Raw genomic sequence first — 21791 nt, 5'->3', positions numbered from 1 at the left:
AGGCAGGAGAATTGCTTGAACCCAAGAGGCGAAGGCTGTAGTGAGCTGAGATTGTGCCACGGCACTCCAGACTGGGTGACAGAGCAAGACTCTGTGTCAAAAAAAAAATACACACACACACACACACACACACACACACACACACACACACACAGTACTTAAATACTGGAAGGGAGAAACTCACGATAAATACTCTCTTTTGGAGGAACAATCAATCAATATTCGATTTCTCTCAAGATGTTACATAGATTTGAGTAAGTTGTGGGTTTTTCATTTTCTGTGGCCTGAATTATTTACTTTGGTCTTTGTATCAGTTAAGAATGCTTTCAGGGCCGGGCGCGGTGGCTCAAGCCTGTAATCCCAGCACTTTGGGAGGGAGGCGGGTGGATCACGAGATCAAGAGATCAAGACCATCCTGGTTAACATGGTGAAACCCCATCTCTACTAAAAATACAAAAAATTAGCTGGGCATGGTGGCGCGTGCCTGTAATCCCAGCTACTCAGGAGGCTGAGGCAGGAGAATTGCCTGAACCCAGGAGGCGGAGGTTGCGGTGAGCCGAGATTGCGCCATTGCACTCCAGCCTGGGTAACAAGAGCGAAACTGTCTCAAAAAAAAAAAAAAAGAATGCTTTCAGCTACAAGCTACAAAAAACTTAAATAAACAAAGAGTTTATTTTTCTCTTATCACAAGAAATACAGCAATAGGTAGATGTTGGCATTGGTTAATGCCAACCAGATATTGGCTGGTAGCACTATAGTTCTTTTGGTCTTTTCCTCATGACCATAAGTTTGGTGCCATAACTCCAAGCATCACATCTGCCTTCATAGCAAGAAAAAATAATGGAAAAAGGAGTGCCAGCCATTTCTGGCTTGGGCCAATGATGTCTAGAACTGGGCACATTACTCCCTTGAATATATTTAGGGCTCTGTTAAAAGAAAGAAACGAGACCAGCAGGATAGGCTACAGTCTATCTCTTTCATACTGGGGGATTTCCCTCCCAAATCTGACTGTCCATTTTTATCCAGGAGTGAGGCATCAGAAAATGCTGGTGGGAAGCAATCTTCCACTGGGAAAGGCTTATTGCAGGGCAAGCCTCATGCTAGGATTATCAGCCAGAGGGTCTGCCCTCTTTTTTTTTTTTTTTTTTTGCAGCACCCCAAATATCATTGTGATGAGGTGGTTTCTGTGGGCTCATTCATTTTGTCCAGAGAGGAATCCTTCTCTGCAGGTCTGCCTTGGGGCAGGGGTGGCTGGGGCGCATGCAAGAGGGAGGGGCTCGGGGGTCAGATTATTCCAATCCCTGGCTTTCAGAATCATTAGATTGAGCACACGATCAATCCCCCTGATGAGAAACCCTATCCTCAAGACTGTCCTCCCAGCTCCTGGTATCTTTAAGGCAGTGGTTTTCAACTGGGAATGATTTTGTTCCCCAGCGGGTGGCGGGGGGAATTGCCAGATTTATCACATAAGAATACAAAGTTGCTCAGTTAAATTTAAATTTCAGATAAACAACAGATAGTTTGTTTGCATAAATATGTTCCAAAGATCATATTATTTACCTGAAATTCAAATTTAATTGGGCACTTTGTATTTTATCTGCCTCCCAGAAGATATTTGGCAATATCTGGGGATGTTTTTGGTTATTACAGCTTGGGGTAGGGGTTGCTACTCACATCTGGTGGGTGGAAGCCAGGGACACTGCTAAATATCTCACAACACACAGAACAGCCTCTTAAAACATGTCTGGCCCAATTGTAAACAGTGCTGCAATGAACATTCGTGTACATGTGTCCTTATAGTAGACCGATTTATAGTCCTTTGGATATATACCCACTAATGGGATTGCGGGGTCAAATGGAATTTCTATTTCTAGGTCCTTGAGGAATCGCCACACTGTCTTCCACAATGGTTGAACTAATTTACACTCCCACCAGCAGTGTAAAAGTGTTCCTATTTCTCCACATCCTCTCCAGCATCTGTTGTCTCCAGATTTTTTAATGATCGCCATTCTAACTGTTGTGAGATGGTATCTCAATGTAGTTTTGATTTGCATCTCTCTAATGACCTGGAACCAACCCAAATGCCCATCGATGATAGTCTGGACTGGGAAAATGTGGCACATATACACCATGGAATATTATGCAGCAATAAAAAGATGAGTTTGTGTCCTTTGTAGGGACATGGATGAATCTGGAGAACATCATTCTCAGCAAACTGACACAAGAACAGAAAATGAAATACCGCATATTCTCACTCATAGGCGGATGATGAACAATGAGAACACATGGACACAGGGAAGGGAGCACTACACACTGGGGTCTATTGGGGGGAATAGGGGAGGGAAAGCGGAGGGGGAGCTGGGAAGGGATAGCATGGGGAGAAATGCCAGATGCGGGTGAAGGAGAGGAAGGCAGCAAATCACACTGCCACGTGTGTACCTATGTAACTATCTTGCATGTTCTGCACATGTACCCCAAAACCTAAAATGCAATTAAAAAAAAAACATGTCTGGCCCTAACTGCTAATTGTGCCAAGGTTGAGAAACCCCATTCTAAGGCAAAGCTCTTGTGCCTGGGTTGGGGCACATTCATCTATTTTTTAAAATCTCAGCATGATCTATTTTCCATGGTCACAGCAAAGACTAAAATAGTCTTTCTTGTTAGTTTTCCTCTCTATCTAATAGGCATTCCAAGGAAGTGCTGGCCAAGAAGAGACAGCATTTATCTCAGTTCAGGGCCATGAAGGCCAGCCTATGCTCCTTGAGCCTTTTTCCTGATTAAATCCCATGCTCAGAGCCTGCCTCACCAAGCAGCTGAGAAGAGCTGGTCTGGGGATGGGATTGGCGCCAGGCTTGCCCAGCTCCTCCAGGCGGGAGTCATACCTTTCCAGCCCATGGGAGGGAGGGAAGCCACATGCAGCTGCCTTTCCATGAAGAGCTGCTTTCTTTGCAGGCGCCGGGTGGAGCGGAGCAGGCAGCACTAGGTGAGGACAGTATGACATGGCTGTGAATCAAACAACTTTGAAAAAGACTGGAGAGGAAGGAAGCAATGGGTGGGGAAAGTTCTGAATGTTTTCTGGTTACAAGATGTGTATAAATTCATGGGAGGTTATTTGAGGATATGTAACCCAAGCCTTATTCACGATTGTCCTTGAAATGAATACCAGAACTTTAGAATTCAGGGATAATCGTGACTTTTCTGCAATGACTTGCCCCCATTTTCTTCCCTCCCCACAGATCCCTGTATCCCACATCACACATGTGAGGATATGGGCAAACAGAGTGAGCATGCTCCCTCATCCACCCGAGCTGTAGACGATGGCCCTGGGAAAAGGATGACTAGCAGAGTTTTTCCCTGTATTTTATTTTTCAGTCAAGAATATGACAACTTAAAAGCAAAAAGACCACTGACCTCTAACTCAAGGATAAAGAAGGGAGGCTTTTTTTTTTTTTTTTTGAGAATGTAAAAATAAAAATCCATTTGGGTGTTCATTAAGTAAAGCAAGATGAATCAGGCTTTCGGTTACATAAAAGCTCTGCTTTTTATGGAAAATCTGTCTTTGCAGTTCTCTGCTTGCGGGAGAAAACATTGCATGAAGCACAAGAAGACAGGCCATGGAGGCAGCTTTATAAAAACCAGAAAAGCCCTTTTTAGGCTCAGCTGTGTCCTGGCATGGCCTAGATAGCAGAGTCGGGGGAGAGGAGCTGGGGGCATGAGGGTGGCAACCCCTCCCTCCTCCATGACCGGTGAAGTCACTGAGTTTACTGCCAAATAATGTTTGTAATGTCTACCTGAACTTTAGTGGCAATCTATTTCTGCCACTCATCTTTGGAAACTATTGTTATTAACTTAGCTAAATTTTAAGAAAAGAACCTGGTTTTTTAAATCCATTATAAAAGTAGTGGAGATACAGAAACAGAAAAAAAAAAAAAAAACTTGGAAAGTTCAAAAAAAGTAAAAAGTAGAGAATATCATAGTTGAACCAAATTTGAACCTATAGTTAATCACTTATAGACACCCCTGACTTTGACCTTGTTCTTTCTAGAGTTTCCTGTAGGTTTAGTTTTTGAATTAAAATACTTATGATGACTCCTTAAAGCAAGGTAATATCTCACTCTAAAGAAAAAAAAAATAATGTATTGAGCATTTGATATTTTCCAGACATTTTGCTAAATACTTTGTGTACATAGTTATGTCTCTATATAGATATATATTTTAGGCTGGACTCGGTGGCTCATGCCTGTACTCCTAGCACTTTAGGGGCTGAGGCGGGCGGATCACAAGGTCAGGAGCTCAAGACCAGCCTGGCCAACATGCTTAAACCCCATCTCTACTAAAAATGCAAAAATTAGCCAGGCATGGTGGCAGGCACCTGTAGTCCTAGCTACTTGGGAGACTGAGGCAGGAGAATCGCTGGAAACCAGGAGGTGGAGGTTGCAGTGAGCCAAGATCATGCCACTGCACTCCAGCCTGGGCAACAGAGCAAGGCACCAACTCAAAAAAAAAAAAAAAAAGATACATATCTTAAAGATAGTATCTCACTCTGCCCAAGGCTATAGTACAGTGGTACAATCATAGCTCACTGCTGGGCCTGAGTGATCCTCCCAACTCATCCTCCTGTATAGCTGGGACTACAGGTGTGCACCACGAATTCAACTTTTTTTGTATTCTTGTTTGTTTTTTTTGTAGAGAGTCTTGCTATGTTTCCCAGGCTGATCCCTAAATCCTGGTTTCAAACAGCCCTCCTGCCTCAGCCTCCCAAAGTGCTGGGGTAATTTTACCTAATGATCAAAACAAACTGATGGAAAGATACCTTTGTTACTTCCCATTTTACAGATGAGAAATGGAGTCTCTTACTAGCCGCAGAGGTAGAAAGTGGCACGACCAGACATATCAAGCATTTTTCACTTAGTATTGAACATGACCTTTCATGTCGTAATAGCCCTACGTAAACATAATTGTAGCTGATGTCCAATGTTTTGAGTTGTTATATCCCAATTTATGAGATCATTCACCTATTAACGGACATTGGAGTTACTTCCCATTTTTCGTGGTTTGTAGATAATGTTGAACTTTTTTTGTGATTGTGGATAATGCAATGAACATCTTTGAACACAACTGTATTTAGATTTAGATTTTTTAGGATAGATGGATTTCCAAAAATGAAAGTGGAATTGCTGTAAGTGTGCTGAAGTAGCTTTACATACGAATCATACTGATGTCCAGTCAGACCCCTTTCTCCGTATCCTCGTCAGCAATAAAAACTATTACTTAAAAATATAGTCGAGTTTTAAAATCAAGAATTAGGGAGCTGTTTGAACTTTATTGTATTTGACAAGTAATCAGGTCCAATTTTTTTTTCATTCATTTGTTGGCCAGATAGAAGTCTCCTTTTATGAATTGGTTTTGTTTTAATCCAGTTAACTATTGGGGAGTTAATGTTTTTCTAGCCAATTTGAATGAAGAATTAGATAGATAGCAAGTATTTGTCATGTGTTATAGTCTTAGTATTGTTCTCCGGTTGCTATTTCCCTTTTAACTTTTTTTTTTTTTTTTTTTTTTTACATATTTGAAGATGTTTACTGAAATCTTTTGCTGTTTTTATTGTGAGATTTCTCACCTATAGTTCAGGTATTCATTTCTCTTTTCTCTGAGTAACCTGTTTTTAACACCTCTGAGAGATTACTCAGTAGTATTTGTAAAAATTTTGGTTCAAAATAACAGAGAAAGAAAAACAACACAACCCCAGGTTTACTTGAGCAACTGATTGCTGTGAGCTGTGAGTCTCAATCAACCCACCCAGAACTGATTAGCAAGCCAGCCCCAGGCCCCCTCCTGGCTGCTCCATTCCCTTGGCAAGCCATTCCGCGTTTAATAGCTCTCATTATGTGATGTAGAAAATTCTTCATTACAGCTAATTTGAAACCCTTATTCTGCTATGCAAATCCATTTGCTTTTGTTCCATTCTCAGCAGAGACAGAGTAGCTAGGCATTGTCTTCCAGGTGACAATTCTTCCAGTGTAACACGTACCTGGGACATGGTGGGCTCTTAATAAATATGTCTTTATTAAAGTTGATACTTAAAATCTGATTTGAACTACTCTTGAGCTGTCTTTCTCCAAGTTAAGTGAGCTGACAACCGTTTATTTATTTATTTATTCATTTGCCTGTTTATTTTTTTGAGATGAAGTCTCACTCTGTTGCCTAGGCTGGAATACAGCGGCACAGTCTAGGCTTACTGCAACTTCTGCCTCCCAGGTTTAAGACATTCTCTTGCCTCACCTTCCCCGGTAGCTGGGATTACAGGTGTGCACCACCATGCTCCACTAAGTTTTGTATTTTTAGTAGAAATGGTGTTTCACCATGTTGGCCAGGCTGGTCTTGAACTACTGACCTCAAGTGATCCACCTGCCTTGGCCTCCCAAAGTGCTAGAATTACAGGTGTTAGCCATCACACCTGACCCAACCATTTCTTTTTTTTCCCGTTGCATCTTTTTTTTTTTTTTTTTTTTTTGAGATGAAGTCTCACTCTTGTCGCTGAGCTGGATGCAGTGGCGCCATCTCAACTCACTGCAACCTCCACTTCCCGGATTCAAGTGATTCTCCTGCCTTTGCCTCCTGAATATCTGGGACTACAGGTGTGTGCCAACACACCCAGCTAATTTTTGCCTTTTTAGTAGAGATGGGGTTTCACTATGTTGGCCAAGATGGTCTCAGGTTCTTGACCTTGTGATCTTCCTGCCTCGGCCTCCCAAAGTGCTGGGATTACAGGCGTGAGCCACCGTGCCCAGTCTTCATCTTCTTTTTTTTAACCCCTTGGATCATCCTTGTATTTCTCTCTGACTTCTTTTTAGGTGCTTCCAGGTGCTCAAATTCCTCTTGAAGTATAGTCTCCAAGCTGAGACAGACAAGACTCTGTCCTCCTATCACCCCTGCCCCAGAACTCTCCCAGAGGTTGGCTGGTAGCACCCTTGAACCCTTGCCAACAGTTTGGCCCACCCAAAAGCAGTGGCAGAAGTGGTGTGGGACTGTTAGGCATTGCTTTCCCCTGGCAGAGATGCAGGCTGAGATGCAGACAGCAGGCCGCAGGAAACAGGGCTGGTACAGAGCTAGGCTGTCAGGCACACGAGTGCCAGGCACAGGGAGGAATTAATTTGACTTACAAGCTGACATTGGATTGAAGATTAACCCGTTTCAACAATAATATATTGTTGTTATTAATGAAAATATTTATCATTATCACAAGACAACGTATTAAAGCCAACACACATTTTATATGTAAACTCTCAACATGATTAAGCTATTTCCCTTTTTCTCTGAGAATAGCATACTTTCCCCAGTCCTTAAAACACACCCAGAAAAAATCAGGCTAATAAAAATGACAGTGCTATAAGCCCGGCTTCTCCGGTCACTTTTATATCTGAGTCATCTGATAACAGAGGTCATCCTTATTACTTTGGAATAAAAGAGCTACAGTTTCGAAAAGGGAAAAGTCTTGACTGGTGTCTGTTGTTTTGCTTCAAAACTGAATGTCTGTGGTTTGAATTTTAAATCATCATAAGTGTCTCCTCCCCCTGCCTGACAACCTTAGTTGTTACTCAAATTGAATTGAGAATGAGTGAAATGAGGGCTCAGAGGCTGTGCCAAAACCCTCACTCACAAGTGAAAATCCTTACCAACACAACGGGCCAGAGAACAGAGCTTTGCCCTGGGGCCAGGGCTGCTTATCCACAGAATAGGAAGACGCCAGTTTTTTAAAAAAGGTTTAAAAGTGGAATAGGGCGGCTGGGCGCGGTGGCTCACGCCAGTAATCCCAGCACTTTGGGAGGCTGAGGCGGGTGGATCACGAGGTCAAGAGATGGAGACCATCCTGGTCAACATGGTGAAACCCCATCTCTACTAAAAATACAAAAAATTAGCTGGGTATGGTGGCACGTGCCTGTAATCCCAGCTACTCAGGAGGCTGAGGCAGGAGAATTGCCTGAACCCAGGAGGCGGAGGTTGCGGTGAGCCGAGATTGCACCATTGCACTCCAGCCTGGGTAACACAAGTGAAACTCCGTCTCAAAAAAAAAAAAAAAAAAGTGGAATAGGGCAAAAGATAGGCAGTATTTCTACCAGAAGCTTGGCCACCAAAAAATAGTAGGAAGCGTGTAATTAGAATTAATCAAACTTCTAAACTTTATTTTCACTTACGTAGGGTCTTATAATCCTAAAACATCCATTAGTTGTACATGTCTAATTTACTAATAATTCTTGCCAAAATACACTGATATCTTTAGATAGTTATGGGCTTCGAAGCAAGGGCAAAAATAATTATGTGAGTTATAATATTAAAATCACTACTGTTAGTATAACTTTATTATGACCACAAACTTACTATGTGCCAAACACCATAGTAAATGCTTTATATGTTATTTTATTTAATTCTGTGAAACAGGTATTCTAACTGCATCAGACCAATCTGTTTCAATTTGTATGTAACAATGTTGTAAATTGCCTTTCAGTTGCCATAGACTCCCAAGTTGAAGGTGACATAATCTGAGCATGCCCAGATGAACCAAGTGTCCAACCACCAGGGAAATCTAAGTGATGGGACAGAGGAGTGGGGACTTAATTAAGAAGCAGACACTACATGGCAGGATCCAGAATCCAATCAGATCAAGCTCTGGTGTCACCCCATAGCAGGATCCAATCAGATTATGTCACGTCATTGCAAGATCCAATCAGATCACATCTCATTATTTCATGCTTATAAAATCCAACCCAGCCCCAGCTTGAGGACACAGATTTGAATGTTTCTTCCTGCCTGCTTGCCTGTCAACTCACAATTAAACATTTATTTTCTCAAAATTCAGTGCTATAGTATTGGCCTCTACAGGCATTGGAAAAGCAGCCCATTCATTACTAAAAGTATTATTATTCTCATTTTACAGATGAAGAAACTAAGGCTCAGAGAAACTATTAATAAATAACTTAGCCAAGACCACGTAGGCAATAAGCATTGGGAGCAAGATTCAAACTCAAACTTGTCTGATGCCAAAGCCTAGGCTCTTAATCTTTACTCAAGGTTGTTTGAAGCTACTGAACCACCAGCTATGTGGCCTTAACCACATTCCTTAAACATTCTGAGCCTTTGTTTTTCTCAAGTATAAAACAGACTTCTGCAGTGACAGCTATTGTTTTTGGCTGCCCAGCATCTATTTCTTCCTTGACTTCTAATAGTATCTTAATTTTCTCCGGAATGATCACAATTCTTATTTCTCTGAAATTGATCTTCAATTCTTATTTAGTGCATGCAGCACAGATGAAGCTGATTTCTCCACGCTTCATGGAAGACCATGTGACCCAAATCTGGCCAATCAGTATATTCCAGCTTCCTCCCTTAGTGGTTAGTTTTAGGTTGGTGGCATGACCTAGGCGAAGTCAATGAGAGTTACCTCCTATTTGGAGCCCCACGAGGAAAGAGGCATTCTCTTCCTGATAAGGGAATATAAACCTAGAACCGCTGGTCACCATTTTACCATCACCTAGGGAGAGCCTGGCTGAGAATGAAAAAAGTGAAAGAACTTAAGTTCCTGTATTTCAGCATTTCTGAAGTTTCTTTTTCTTTCTTTCTTTTTTTCTTTTTTATTGAGACGGAGTCTTGCTCTATTGCCCAGGCTGGAGTGCAGTGGCGTGATCTTGGCTCACCACAACCTATGCCTCCCAAGTTTAAGGGATTCTCCTGCCTCAGCCTCCCAAGTAGCTAAGATTCCAGGCAAAGCACCACCACATCCAAGTTTCTTAAACTTCTGGGCTTTTTAACCGTATATGATACATTGTACCTTTTCTGTAAACTCGTGTGGAGTAGGTTTCTGCCTCTTGCAACAGGAGCTCTGATTAAAGCAATATGTAAAATGTTTAGCACAGTGGCTGACACATACTACGTCTTCCATAAATGTTTGTTAATATTAAGATATGTTCTTGGACAGGTACGGTAGCTCATGCCTGTAATCCCAGCACTTTGGGAGGCCAACGTGAGCGGATCACCTGAGGTCAGGAGTTTGAAACCAGCCTGGCCAACCCATCTCTACTAAAAACACAAAAAATGGCTGGTCATGGTGGCATGTGCCTGTAATCCCAGCTACTCCAGAGGCCGAGGCAAGAGAATCGCTTGGACCCAGGAGGTGAAGGTTGCAGTGGGCTGAGATCACGCCATTGCACTCCAGCCTGGCGGACAAGAGGGAAACTCTGTCTCAAAAAAAAAAAAAAAAAGGCATGCTCTCAAAAGTGGATACAAAATTTAAAAAACAGGAACTGTTTGTTTTTATTTTGCTTATTTGGCCTAAAGAAAAACACACCTCCCAGTTTAGTATTTTGTCAGAGGGAAATCGCTTATATGGCCTAATTAAATGAAGCTGTGTCAGCTTCATTGACTGCTAAATGTGGCCCTTAAAAGAAGGAATCTTCAGCTTGTATTGCTAACGTTTCGTGGCTTCTGCTTTGTGATCACTTCTGTATACACACATCCTGAAATCCAGAACATCCTGCCCATCAGATCTGTGTGAAGGGTTCATTTGAAGAAAAGATGCTGCATGTTAAAAAAAAGAAAAAAGCTTGAAAATGATACACCCCATGCTCCAGTTTAACCAACTGGAAATGTGCCCGTGAGCTTGGTTCGCTGTGCTCGGCCTGAACTTCCAGCTAATTGTTCTTTCTAAAATTCGCCTCTGCTGACCTTTTGTGACCTGAACACTGAAATGCGGCAGGCCCAAAAGTCACTCGTTTTATTTTTGAGCTAGCAGCAGGATTACTCAACGGTGGAATTGGAAATGACATTTCAGTAGTTTGGCTGGTGGTAGGCTCCATTCCTACCTGCTCCGGGTCAAATAACCAAATACTTGCCTTCTCTACAATATTTCATTATGTTGCCTCAGAAATAAACAGCTGATAGTGAAGAGCTCAGAAAATTAGTTGATGCTGCGGTAATAGAATACAGAGTGAACAAAAGTCCATTTAGGCAGAAGCTTTTTCTACAAGACTGAAGGATGATCCACTCTCTTCGATTCTCTCATTAGAACACTATTGCTTAATTGTAGAGTTCTCTAGAATGCAAGGAGAACTGAATTTGAATGCCATTCTAGAGCCTTCCTTCAGCCTTTTTAAGGAAGGTAAGATAAAAGATTGGAAGACAAGCACTATTCTGGTGCTAAAGCCCAGAGGTAGCAACTATTGATTTTGCATGGCAATGCCCTAGGATTCCCTTCAGAGCTTTTAACCTTTCCTCGACTGAGAGTCCTACAAAAAGGTGTAGTATTTTTGTCAAATATATCTTAAACTATAAATAAACTAATAATAAAATATTACCTAGCAACTGTGAATAACTAATAGCTTGGCTAACAGCCAAGGAATGACTGCTTTATTTAGGTAAACATTTTCTTTATATCAATTTTAGTGACTCTGGGTCTAAACCACCTCTTCCATCATTCCCTAAGAAGGTCATATTTGAACATGAGTGTGTGAATATACAAAAGCACAGGGAGATGCTGGTGCATGGTGGCTCATGCCTGTAATCCCAGCACTTTGGGAGGCTGAGGCAAGCAGATCACCTAAGGTCAGGAGTTTGACGCTAGCCTGGCAAACATGGTGAAACCCTGTCTCTACCAAAAATACAAAACTTAGCTCAGCATGGTGGTGGGCACTGTAATACCAGCTACTCGGGAGGCTGAGGCAGGAGAATCACTCGAACCCAGGAGGCGGAGGTTGCAGTGAGCTGAGATCGTGCCACTGCAGTCCAGCCTGGGTGACAGAGCATAGCTCCACCAAAACAAAACAAAACAAAAAAACCCAGGGAGTGATATCTCCAGTGACAGTTTTAGTGTCTATAGTTGCGGGTTGAGCTGGATGGATTTAGAAGTCTTACAGCAGCAAGGTTCGAGATCTTTCTCAAGCCAGCACTTCCCTAAGCCAAGCTTCCAAAAGAATCAGTTCAGCACTTAGTCAATTCTTCTCTTGCTTTTGACTTTTAAAGTGGCCTGGATTTAGTGCAGCCTGCTGCCAATGAATGATACAATGTTGAAATCACACAATCCCAGGTTTGACAGTGCCTGGTTCCCTAACCTTGGCCACATCACGTAACTTCTATGTCCAAGTAGTTGTACGTAAAACAAAAGATGTTAACGTTGACCTGAAGAGTCAGGGAAGAATATTTTACTGATAATTTGAAAGCACTTCAATGGGCTATAAAAATCTCTCGTCTATAAGCCCAGCACTTTGGGAGGCCGAGGTGGGTGGATCACGAGGTCAAGAGATCGAGACCATCCTGGTCAACAAGGTGAAACCCCGTCTCTACTAAAAATACAAAAATTAGCTGGGCATGGTGGCGTGTGCCTGTAGTCCCAGCTACTCGGGAGCCTGAGGCAGGAGAATTGCTTGAACCCAGGAGGCAGAGGTTGTGGTGAGCTGAGATCACGCCGTTGCACTCCAGCCTGGGTAACAAGAGCGAAACTGCATCTCAAAAAAAAAGAAATCTCCTTCAATAATATATAGATAGCCTAAATGAAGCCTGCTAGCCAGCTGCCATAGTGGAAATGAGCTGCATAGGTACCATTTTGGCATTCAGTTAAATTTAAGACGATGGAGAATATCGTTTCTCCACCAGGGAACTTTTGCCAAGGGACAAATACATCTACATAAGTGGACACTTGCAAACTTGCCTTTTGCTCACTTCCCTCTGGGTGTACTGTAAGGATGTGATGTATGATTCAAAGCTGTCTTTGTAAAGTGTCAACAGTCCGAGCTCTCCTAATTGCCTTTGGCCTTTATGTGGCCAAGGAGGCAGAAAGAAATGCTCGTGTTATGAAGCATGCTGGAGCAGAAAACGCTAACGGGGTTGGAGTGTGTCAGGCTCTGTCTAGAAACTGTAGCAGAGTATGTGAGAGCAGAGACGCACAGGCAAGTGGATACTCCCAGCCACTCATCGTCATGTTTCGGAAAATGTAAGTGTGCTGCTGTTATATGAAGCATTTCCAGACCCAAAGGGGCCAATTGAAGTCAACACTTGAAAGAAGGTGATACTTGCTATTGTAATGGGCATTGTTTTTTTGGCTGCTTGGTATCTGTACCTCTTTCCCATGTTTGGGGAATTCTCCCATCTTCTGAGTTCTGGTGGGAAGCAGTCAGTCTTCCACTCCCGAAGATGAAAATGCAAGATGCTTGCTTTCCCAAGTCACAGGACTGAGGTTCTGCAAGAGGCATCCACCCTGACTTTAAAAAGTGATGGAAAAAAGGACCAGAAATAACTCACTGGCAATGGCAGAGGATTCAGAAGCTGAACTTCTCCGGCAGCAGAGAGAGCGTGAGTGGGGTAACCTCCACATCCACAATGCACAGCATCCGTGGTCCAAGCTCAGGTCTTGTCCTGGTAGTTGCTACTGAGGTGTTCTTTCTGCAGCAGTATTGCAGTGGAATTTTGAGCATTGCTCCTGGCAGGTGGTCCTAGACCCGGTCTCAGTGACTCTGTGAGATACCTAGCCTCCTTTTGTTGTTGTTGTTTATTTATTTATTTATTTTGAAACAAGGTCTCACTTGGTTACCCAGACTGGAGTACAGTGGCACGACCAAGGCTCACTGCAGCCTCAACATTCCAGCTCAAGTAATCCTCACACCTCAGCCTCCCACGTGGCTGGGACTACAGGATTTTGGCATAGGCATAAATTTGCATACCATTATGACGAGGATACAGAGTTTTAATCACCCCAAAGGATTCCCTTCTGCTCTCTGTAGTCACACCCTTCCCTACGCCTAATCTCTGGCAACTGCTGATTTGTTCTTCATCCCCACAGTTTACCTTTTCTAGAAGGTTATAGAAATGGAAATATATCGTAGGTAACCTTTCATGTCTGCATAGTGTCTTTGAGATTCATCCAAATTGTTGCATCTAGTCCACTGCTTTTTATTGAAGTACCACTGTTTGCTCATCCATTCGCCTATTGATGAACATTTGGGTTGTTTCCATTTTGGGGAGATTATGATTATGAGATTAGAGTTGCTATCTAGAATCTTTTTTTTTTTTTTTTTTTTTAAGCAAGACTGGGTCTCACTCTGTCACTCAGGCTTGAGTAGAGTGATATGATCATAGCTCACTGCAGCCTCAAACTCCTAGGCTCAAGCCATCCCTCTGCCTCAGCCTCCTGAATGGCTGGGACTACAGGCCCACATCCGGCTAATTTTTAAATTGTTTTCTAGAGACAGAGTCTCGTTATATTGCCCAGGTTGATCTTGAACTTCTGGCCTCAAGGAATTCTCTTTGGCTTCCCAAAATGTTGGGTTACAGGTGTGAACCACTACACCTGGCCCTATTACTTTTTTAATGAATTAATTTTTTAATAATTCTAACAGCCATAGTTGGTTTCTGTTGCTTGAAATTAAGAATCAAATGGCTATTCCTCTATAACAGGAACATCCCCAGATCTCACTGGCCAGGTATAAATAAGGTCATTACCACTTACTTAGTTTATTAGTCAAATACCCCACACCTACGTAACTACAGTATCCCAGGTGTTGTTTTGCTTTAAGTGTTGTTAAGTGGCATCCTGAAGCCCTTTCATGCCAGTGCCCATGTCAGCAGGATGACTCGCCCCCATCCACTGCACAGCAGTCTCCTTGGACCATTGCCCACAGATCATTTTTGCTGTGTGATAGGCAATGATGTGTGAATCCTGCTCTTCTTGGTTTATATTTTTCACGGCCCTAAGAGAGATCCTTAGACCCCAGGAATCACAGAATTTACTGAGCCAAATGCTTTACTTTTACATAAGCTCTTTCCTCTTTAGAGCTCAGATGGTGTCAAGGGGACTGGCTTGAGCAGGCTTCGGTCATGGCTGCTATGCTCTATCTACTTAGACTTCCTGCTCAGCGCCAGACTTTAGACCTGTTATTGAGACGAGCTCAACACATCTTCCTGTTTCTTCCCTGAGGATGAATCCACTTCCAGGTCCCTGTAGTCCGTGCTCTGTCTTCTAGAGAGCCCCCTTCCCCATTCCCCTGCCAGTTCACCAGATATGCCTTTCTTGGTTGTACCCTGTACCACATATATCCATCATGGGGAGGATGAGCAAGATCAAAGGGCTGTGGACCTGGGTAAGACTGGGACATATAGAAAGTCCCAAGAGTTTCCACCGCTTTTTTCTCATCTTATGTCTAATTCTCCTCCTCTGCTTCCAAAAAAAAAAAAAAAAATCAGGTGAATGCCCACTTGAACTTCCACTGAAAAGTAAACAAGGGCAGTAACTCTCAAACTGTCAAGTGCATAGAGTCACCTTGGTATCTGAAAATGCAGATTCTGATGGAGTGTTCCAGAGTAGGGCTTTATATTCGGCATTTCTAAAAAACTTCCAGGTGTTGCTGATGCTGGTGGCTTCAGAATCACACCTGTGTGACATGATGGAAATTTCAGAATCTGGTTAATATTCATTTTATGCCTTTCCAAGAGGGTTGATATATGGTTTCTTTTTCAAGGTGGGGGATTGATAGTTGCTAATAACTACTAAGATATTCTTTCAAAGTGAAATGTATAAAGTAATTTCATAATGTAGTCCTGGAAAGCAGTAAATGAACAGCAACTGCCTATTGGGTGGTACTGTATGCTAGGCACTATGGTAAATACTCTTCATACCTTATTGCATTTAATCCTCACAATAATGCATTGAGAATGAGCATTATTAGCCCCATCTGAAAGGTGAAAAATCTGAGATTCAAGATGCTAAGACAGAATTGGTGAAGACGGGATTCTTTTTTTTTTTTTTTTTTTTAAGACAGAGCTTCGCTCTTATTGCCCAGGCTGGGTCATTCTTGGTGTTGACCATCCCTAGGTGTTTACTTCCATATTTATATTTGCACCAGAAGCTTAAAGAGGACAGTTCACCCCTGAGAGACAGCCGTGATAACCAGTAAAGTGAGAGATCCCAAGAGGATGTAAAACTTAGGATGGAGGGAGATTCTCTTTCCAGAGTTAAAGCTTGACATGTCTGAATTGCACTGAAGGAAATAGGCAAAATTATTTTCTGGTGTATGTGCTTCTAAACCCTTCCATCATCTACCCACATGTCCCAGGAAAACCTCTGTAAATAGGATGAGTTATCAATAAACTCTATCTTGCTTACTGATTTTTTGTTTCGTGCTGCTGTAGACAGACTCATAAGCAGAAAGAAAAAGTCATTTGCTTCTGAAATTTTTTTTTTCACACAAAAGTTTTTAGTTTATTAATAAGCTTCTCGTGAAAAATCCACAACGGCCATAGATAACATCATTGCGGCACCTTTTACTCCTTCGGCTGTGTTCCAATCTCCAGCTCACTTTTTGCCAGCACCAACATTGGCCTTTGCAGTTCCCCTGACTCTCTGCATTCTGTTCTTGCGTTCCTTTCGTTGCTTTCTTGAGGTCTTCTTCTCATACAGGCCATGTCTTGCAAGTCTATGTTTGGGTTCATTTTTCTTTGCATAATCCAGGGAATCATAAATCATGCCAAAGCCAGTTGTCTTGCCACCACCAAAATGAGTTCTGAATCCAAATACAAAGATGACATCCGGTGTGGTCTTGTACATTTTGGCTAGTTTTTCCCGAATTTCTGTCTTAGGCGCTGTTGCCTTCCCGGGGTGAAGGACATCAATGACCATTTGTTTCCTCTGAAGTAGTAGGTTGGTCATGAACTTTCTAGTGCAGATAGTTACTGTGTCGTTCACGATGGCGGCCTATCCTTAGACAGCCGAGGAGGAAAAGCGACTTGCCTCTGAAATTTTAGTGACAATAGCCAGGCCATTGTCCTCTGAGTTTGAGGCTGCTTTTCCTGTGAGGTTGTTCATTCATTTATTTAATATGTATTTACTAATTCAGCATCTACTGTAAGGGACCCTGAGGTGCTGGGAATACCAAGGGAAGCAAAACAAAACAAAAAGCCACCTTCACAGCCTGGTGGCAGAAACTTTAATCAATACACAGAAATATATTTAAAATCTCAACTGGGTTAAGTGCCAGGGTGTTATAGGAGCTTATATTAGAGACAAGGGCCCTCATCTAGTTGGGAGGGAGAAGGGTTTAAAAAGGTTTTCCCTCGGGAGGCTAAGGCAGGAGAATCGCTTGAACCTGGGAGGTGGAGGTTGAAGTGAGCTGAGATTGCACCATTGCACTCCAACCTAGGCAACAAGTGTGAAACTCTGTCTCTAAAAAAAAAAAAAAAATTGTCCCCAGAAGGGACAATTGAATTGAGACTGGAAGGATGAGGGGAGTTACTGTGGAGGGAATAGGAAAAGGTCATTCTAGGGAAAGGGAACAGCCGTTGTTTTAGAAGGGCAAGGCCATCAAGAAATTAAGCTTGAGTTGCCTGAAAGATGGAAAGGATAGTGGCTGATGTTTCAAGATGAGGAAGTGGCCCAACACTGGTCAGAGAGAGTTGGCTTTTCCAAGCCTGGGAGAAGGATGAGTTCCAGGGCTGGTATGTGGATGGCAGGTGCCTGGATCTCGATGGAATACAATGCCCCAGAAGTGGCAGAACCTGTGAGTGGTGAAGGCTACATATTGGGCCTGTGGACCATGAAAGTCTGCAATAATGGGCACTGTCTCCCTCTTCTTCCAATTGAAAGGATTAACACACAATGGTCAATATGAAAGCACAAAAGAAATGGAATACACTTTAATGAGAAGTGGTAGGTGTAGTGGCTTGGAACCTTGACTTTGGAGCAAAAGCATGTAGATTCAGATCCCAGCTCTACTGTTACTGGTAAACTGCGTTCTTTCCCTACTCTGTATTGGTTGCAAAGAAAGAACACCAACTGGAAAAAAAGACAAGCAGTTTTCATTTCTGGCCAGAAATGGAGAAGGAGTAAACTTTCACTCCACAGACCCCCTTCTTCCAGATCTTTGGGAAGTGGGGGAATTGTAAGGCATTAGATGTGGAGTGGGGAGGCGTGCAAGCATATGCAGGGAGGAAGGCCAGATGCACAGGTGCATCATAAGCATCATCTTCATACAATGCACCATCAGAAAATGGCGGTGATTCTCTTCTATGGGTGGGGAGTTGAGCATATATTAATCATCTAAAAGTAATAACAAGGGATAGCTGGTTCTGGTTTGCTCTGGTTCCTAATAGGCCTTATCTTTCTCTGGTACTTGACAAAGGGCAGTGAAGCTCCTGGGCCAACTGCAGTTCTTTTAAGCTAGTTTACCTGTAAGGAGACTAGGAAAAAAACAAACAAAAAAAAGATTTAAGAAACAATGAGCATTTTCAGCTGTACTGTTTAAGAAACTAATGAGCTCTCTGTTTTGCCCTCTGAGTGATTTCTCCAGGACTGCCCTAGTCACACTACTCTTCAACAGTTTTGTGCTTTGGGCAGTTAATTGACCTCCCTGGGCCTCAGTTTCCCCACCCATAAAGTGGGGGTAACAGTACCTATTCCATCACATGGTGGGGACGATTTAAATGGGTTACTACATGTTAAGTTCTTAAAACTGTCTGACTCAGGGGAAGCACTTTACACCTTAGGGGGAAAAACAGCAGCTGGATGGGAGTCCTTTCCCAATTTTGTTACTGTGTAAAACCCTGAGTTGTTGGTAACACTTGCTGGAGTGAGAGGGGCCTCAGTATGGGCTGATTTTCTAGCCAAAGTATGGGAAGTGGTTGACATTTTAGGTAGGCAAAAAATGTTAATGTAACATTTTTGACCCCCAAGTTCTTCAGACCACTTCCGTTTCTAGTTCACTGACATGCCCGCAAGCAATTCCACTCTGCCAAGTGGTGCTGTTGGTAAGTCCGGATCCAACAAAAGGAAATACTCCGATTTTAAGGGAAGGGTGACATGCGGAGCCACCCGAGTCACCGGGTCCCAGAGCCACGGAAGGCTCTCAGCTCAGCAGTCATAGTGCACTCGTCTTTGCGTTCGAGGTTAGGTGGGCTAGCCTGGGAACCAACTCACCTTCATTTGAAATCGTTTCAGGGAAAATAACATCAACACTTAAAATCCCCCGTTCTGAACTTGTGATTCAGCTGTTTCCTGAAGGAAGAAGCAAAGCCGATAGTAACTCACTACATATTTGGGCAGTGGAATGAACCTTGGAAGCTGTCAAAGACCAAGCAAGTCACTGTGCCTCCTCCCATCCCAAATAAAGAAAAACAGAGAGACAATCCTTCAGTTATAAAGACCAGGGCATCGCCCCTCCGCTCCAGAGTGGGACCGCGCCAAGGTCTCCGGTAGGGGCCGCTGTAGCCGAGCAGGACGCTGAGCCACTCTGCCCCTCCGCCTCCTCCCCAGTTCCCGCGCCGCCGCGCCTGCCTCCCGCAGGTGCGTCTCTGCCCCTGCAGCCTCTCTGCCTCGGGCTCCGGGGTCCCCCGAGTCTGCAGCCAGCTCCCCAGGCGGAGGCGGTGCCAGTCCGAGCTGCGCATGCGCGGCCCAGCAGCTGCCCCGCTGTCCCGGGCGGGTGATTGGGACGCGGTTGGAGGAAGGGATGTGGGGGATGGTGGGTGGGCGCGGATGGCCGGGAGGGGGACACCGCGGGGGGCGAGGGAGGCACCGCGGGGGGCGAGGCGCGGGAAACGGTCTTCCGGTGTGCTAGCTGCCCCAGGTGAGGCGTCGGCGGCAGCACGTGCAGGGCCCAAGGTCTTTCGAGCTCTGCGTGGGCGTCGTTGCGGCTGGAGATCAAGGAGCCGGCAGGAAACGGAGTTGGAAAGTAATCCCACCCGACCAGGTGGGCCTGAGAGGCCGCTGAGCCTGGGAGCCCCGCGAGGGCTCCAAAGAGAGCTTTTCGTTCTGGAAAGGTCGTCCTGGGCACTGCAGCAGCCAGGATGACAGAGGAAGGTGGCCGGGGTGGAGGCAGTGGGCGTGGAGAGGGGTCGGATTCCGGACGTAGTTTGAAGGTGGAGCCGTCAGGATCTGTTGAACAGCTTGGCAATGGGGCGTGCGAGAAGGGAAGGTTTAGGGCCTAGTTCCTGGGCCCGAATAGCAGCCGGGAGGTTGGTGCCTCTGTGCTTCGGGAGGAGAGGGCTTGAGCACCGCTCTGTAGCTCAGGCTTGCCACCGTGGAGTGGAAGCTGCCTATGGGATACAGGGGGCGGAGAGGTGGCATGCAGTCTGGCGCTCTGGAAAGCTGGGAGATCCAGACGTGCAGGGCTGGAAGGGGGAACGAGGAAAACCTGGAGAGGGTGGCTCCCGGAAGCCTGAGAAAGTGATGAACTGGGTCAGAGGCCGAGTTTGAACAAATAGGAGGCTGGAGACGACCTTGAGGAAAGTAGTGACGCAACGGCAAGGAATGGGACCCGGTAGTGGAGACACCTGGGACTGGTTTATTGTGTGTATTTAGCTCATAGGCGTTCAAAAGTATTTATTGGGAGCCTGTACAACTTTTTGCAGTTCATTGCATTATTCTTAGCATGTATTTTTTTCCGTTGCCACTTTTTTAATTGACAAATGATTTGTATATTTATATGGTACAGTGTGATGTTCTGATACACATATATATTGTAGAAAGATTAAATCCAGCTAATTGACATATCCATCACCTCACTTATTTTTTGTAGTGAAAATCTACTCTCCTGGAAAATATACATCATCAACCATGGTCACCATGCTGTGTAGTAGATCACTAAAACTCACTCCTCTTATCTAACTCAAACTTTGTATCCTTTGACCAACATGCCTCTCTTCCCCATCTGTTCTCCCCCAGGACATTGATAACCATCATTCTACTCTGCTTCTATGAGTTCAACTTTTTTAGACTCCCAAGTGTATAAGTGAGATCATATGCTCTTTGTCCTTCTGTGCCTGGCTTATTTTACATGGCCTAATGGGCCTCCAGGTTCATCCATGTTGTTGCAAATGACAGAATTGCCTTTTCTTTTAAGACTGTAGAATTCCGTTGTATATATGTGCCGCATTTTCTGTATCCAGTCCTCAGTTGATGGATACTTAGTTGCTTCCATATCTTGGTTATTGACTAATGCTGAAAACACAGGAGTGCTGATATCTCTACAACATACTGATTTCAGTTCCTTTGTATATATACCCAGAAGTAGGATTTCTGGATCATATGGTAATTCTATTTTTCGATTTTTGAGGAGCCTCCATACTGCTTTTGAAAATGATTGTACTAATTTACATTCCCACCAACAGTGCGCCAGGGCCCTTTTCTCTGCATTCTGGACAACACTTTCTCATCTTTTTTATAATAGCCATTCAAACAAGCCTGAGGTGGTAGCTCAGTGTGATTTAATTTGAATTTCCCTGGTGATTAGAGATGTTGAGCATTTTTTATATATTTGTTGACCATTCATATGTCTTTTGGGAAATACCTGTTCAGGTCATTTGTCCATTTTTTAATTGGGTTATGTGTCTTTTTGTTTGTTTATTTTTTGTTTTTGCTATTGAGTTTTTGAGTTTCTTATATATATATATTTTATATATGAGCCCCTTATCAGATGTATGCTTTGCAAATATTTTCTCCCAGTTTACGGGTTGTCTTTTCACTCTGTTAATTATTTCTTTGCTATGCAGAGGCTTTTTAGCTTGATGCAATCCCATTTGTCTTTTTTTTTATTGCATTTTAGGTTTTGGGGTACATGTGAAGACCATGTAAGATTGTTGGATAGGTACACACATGGCGATGTGGTTTGCTGCCTTCCTCACCATCACCTATATCTGACATTTCTCCCCACGTTATCCCTCCCCAACTCCCCACCCCCACTGTCCCTCCCCATTTCCCCTTCACAGACCCCAGTGTGTGATGCTCCCCTCCCTGTGTCCATGTGTTCTCATTGTTCAACACC

The 21791-nt window shown here is 43.6% G+C and overlaps 1 protein-coding gene across 8 annotated transcripts in view; it reads left to right on the top strand.

Annotated features, from left to right (window-relative positions):
- The window catches only part of SIRT5 (sirtuin 5), a 101064-nt gene that overhangs the window by 35911 nt on the left and 43362 nt on the right, over nt 1–21791 (top strand). For 3 of the 8 annotated variants that reach the window (XM_054254808.2, XM_035294873.3, XM_078368339.1), the window contains exon 1: nt 19401–19718. The exons of 1 other annotated variant lie outside the window; for it this stretch is intronic. The gene's annotated coding sequence lies outside the window, so the exon portion shown is untranslated. Of the gene's footprint in view, nt 1–19264; nt 19719–21791 lie in introns of those variants that run through there. 4 more of the 8 variants (XM_035294875.3, XM_078368341.1, XM_035294877.3 and 1 more) reach the window with 4 other exon arrangements.

This window comes from Callithrix jacchus, chromosome 4 (genome assembly GCF_049354715.1).
Source record: "Callithrix jacchus isolate 240 chromosome 4, calJac240_pri, whole genome shotgun sequence".
Classification (NCBI taxonomy): domain Eukaryota; kingdom Metazoa; phylum Chordata; class Mammalia; order Primates; family Cebidae; genus Callithrix; species Callithrix jacchus.
Note: the sequence above shows the minus strand (reverse complement) of the source record. Positions and strands in the feature narration are given on the sequence as shown.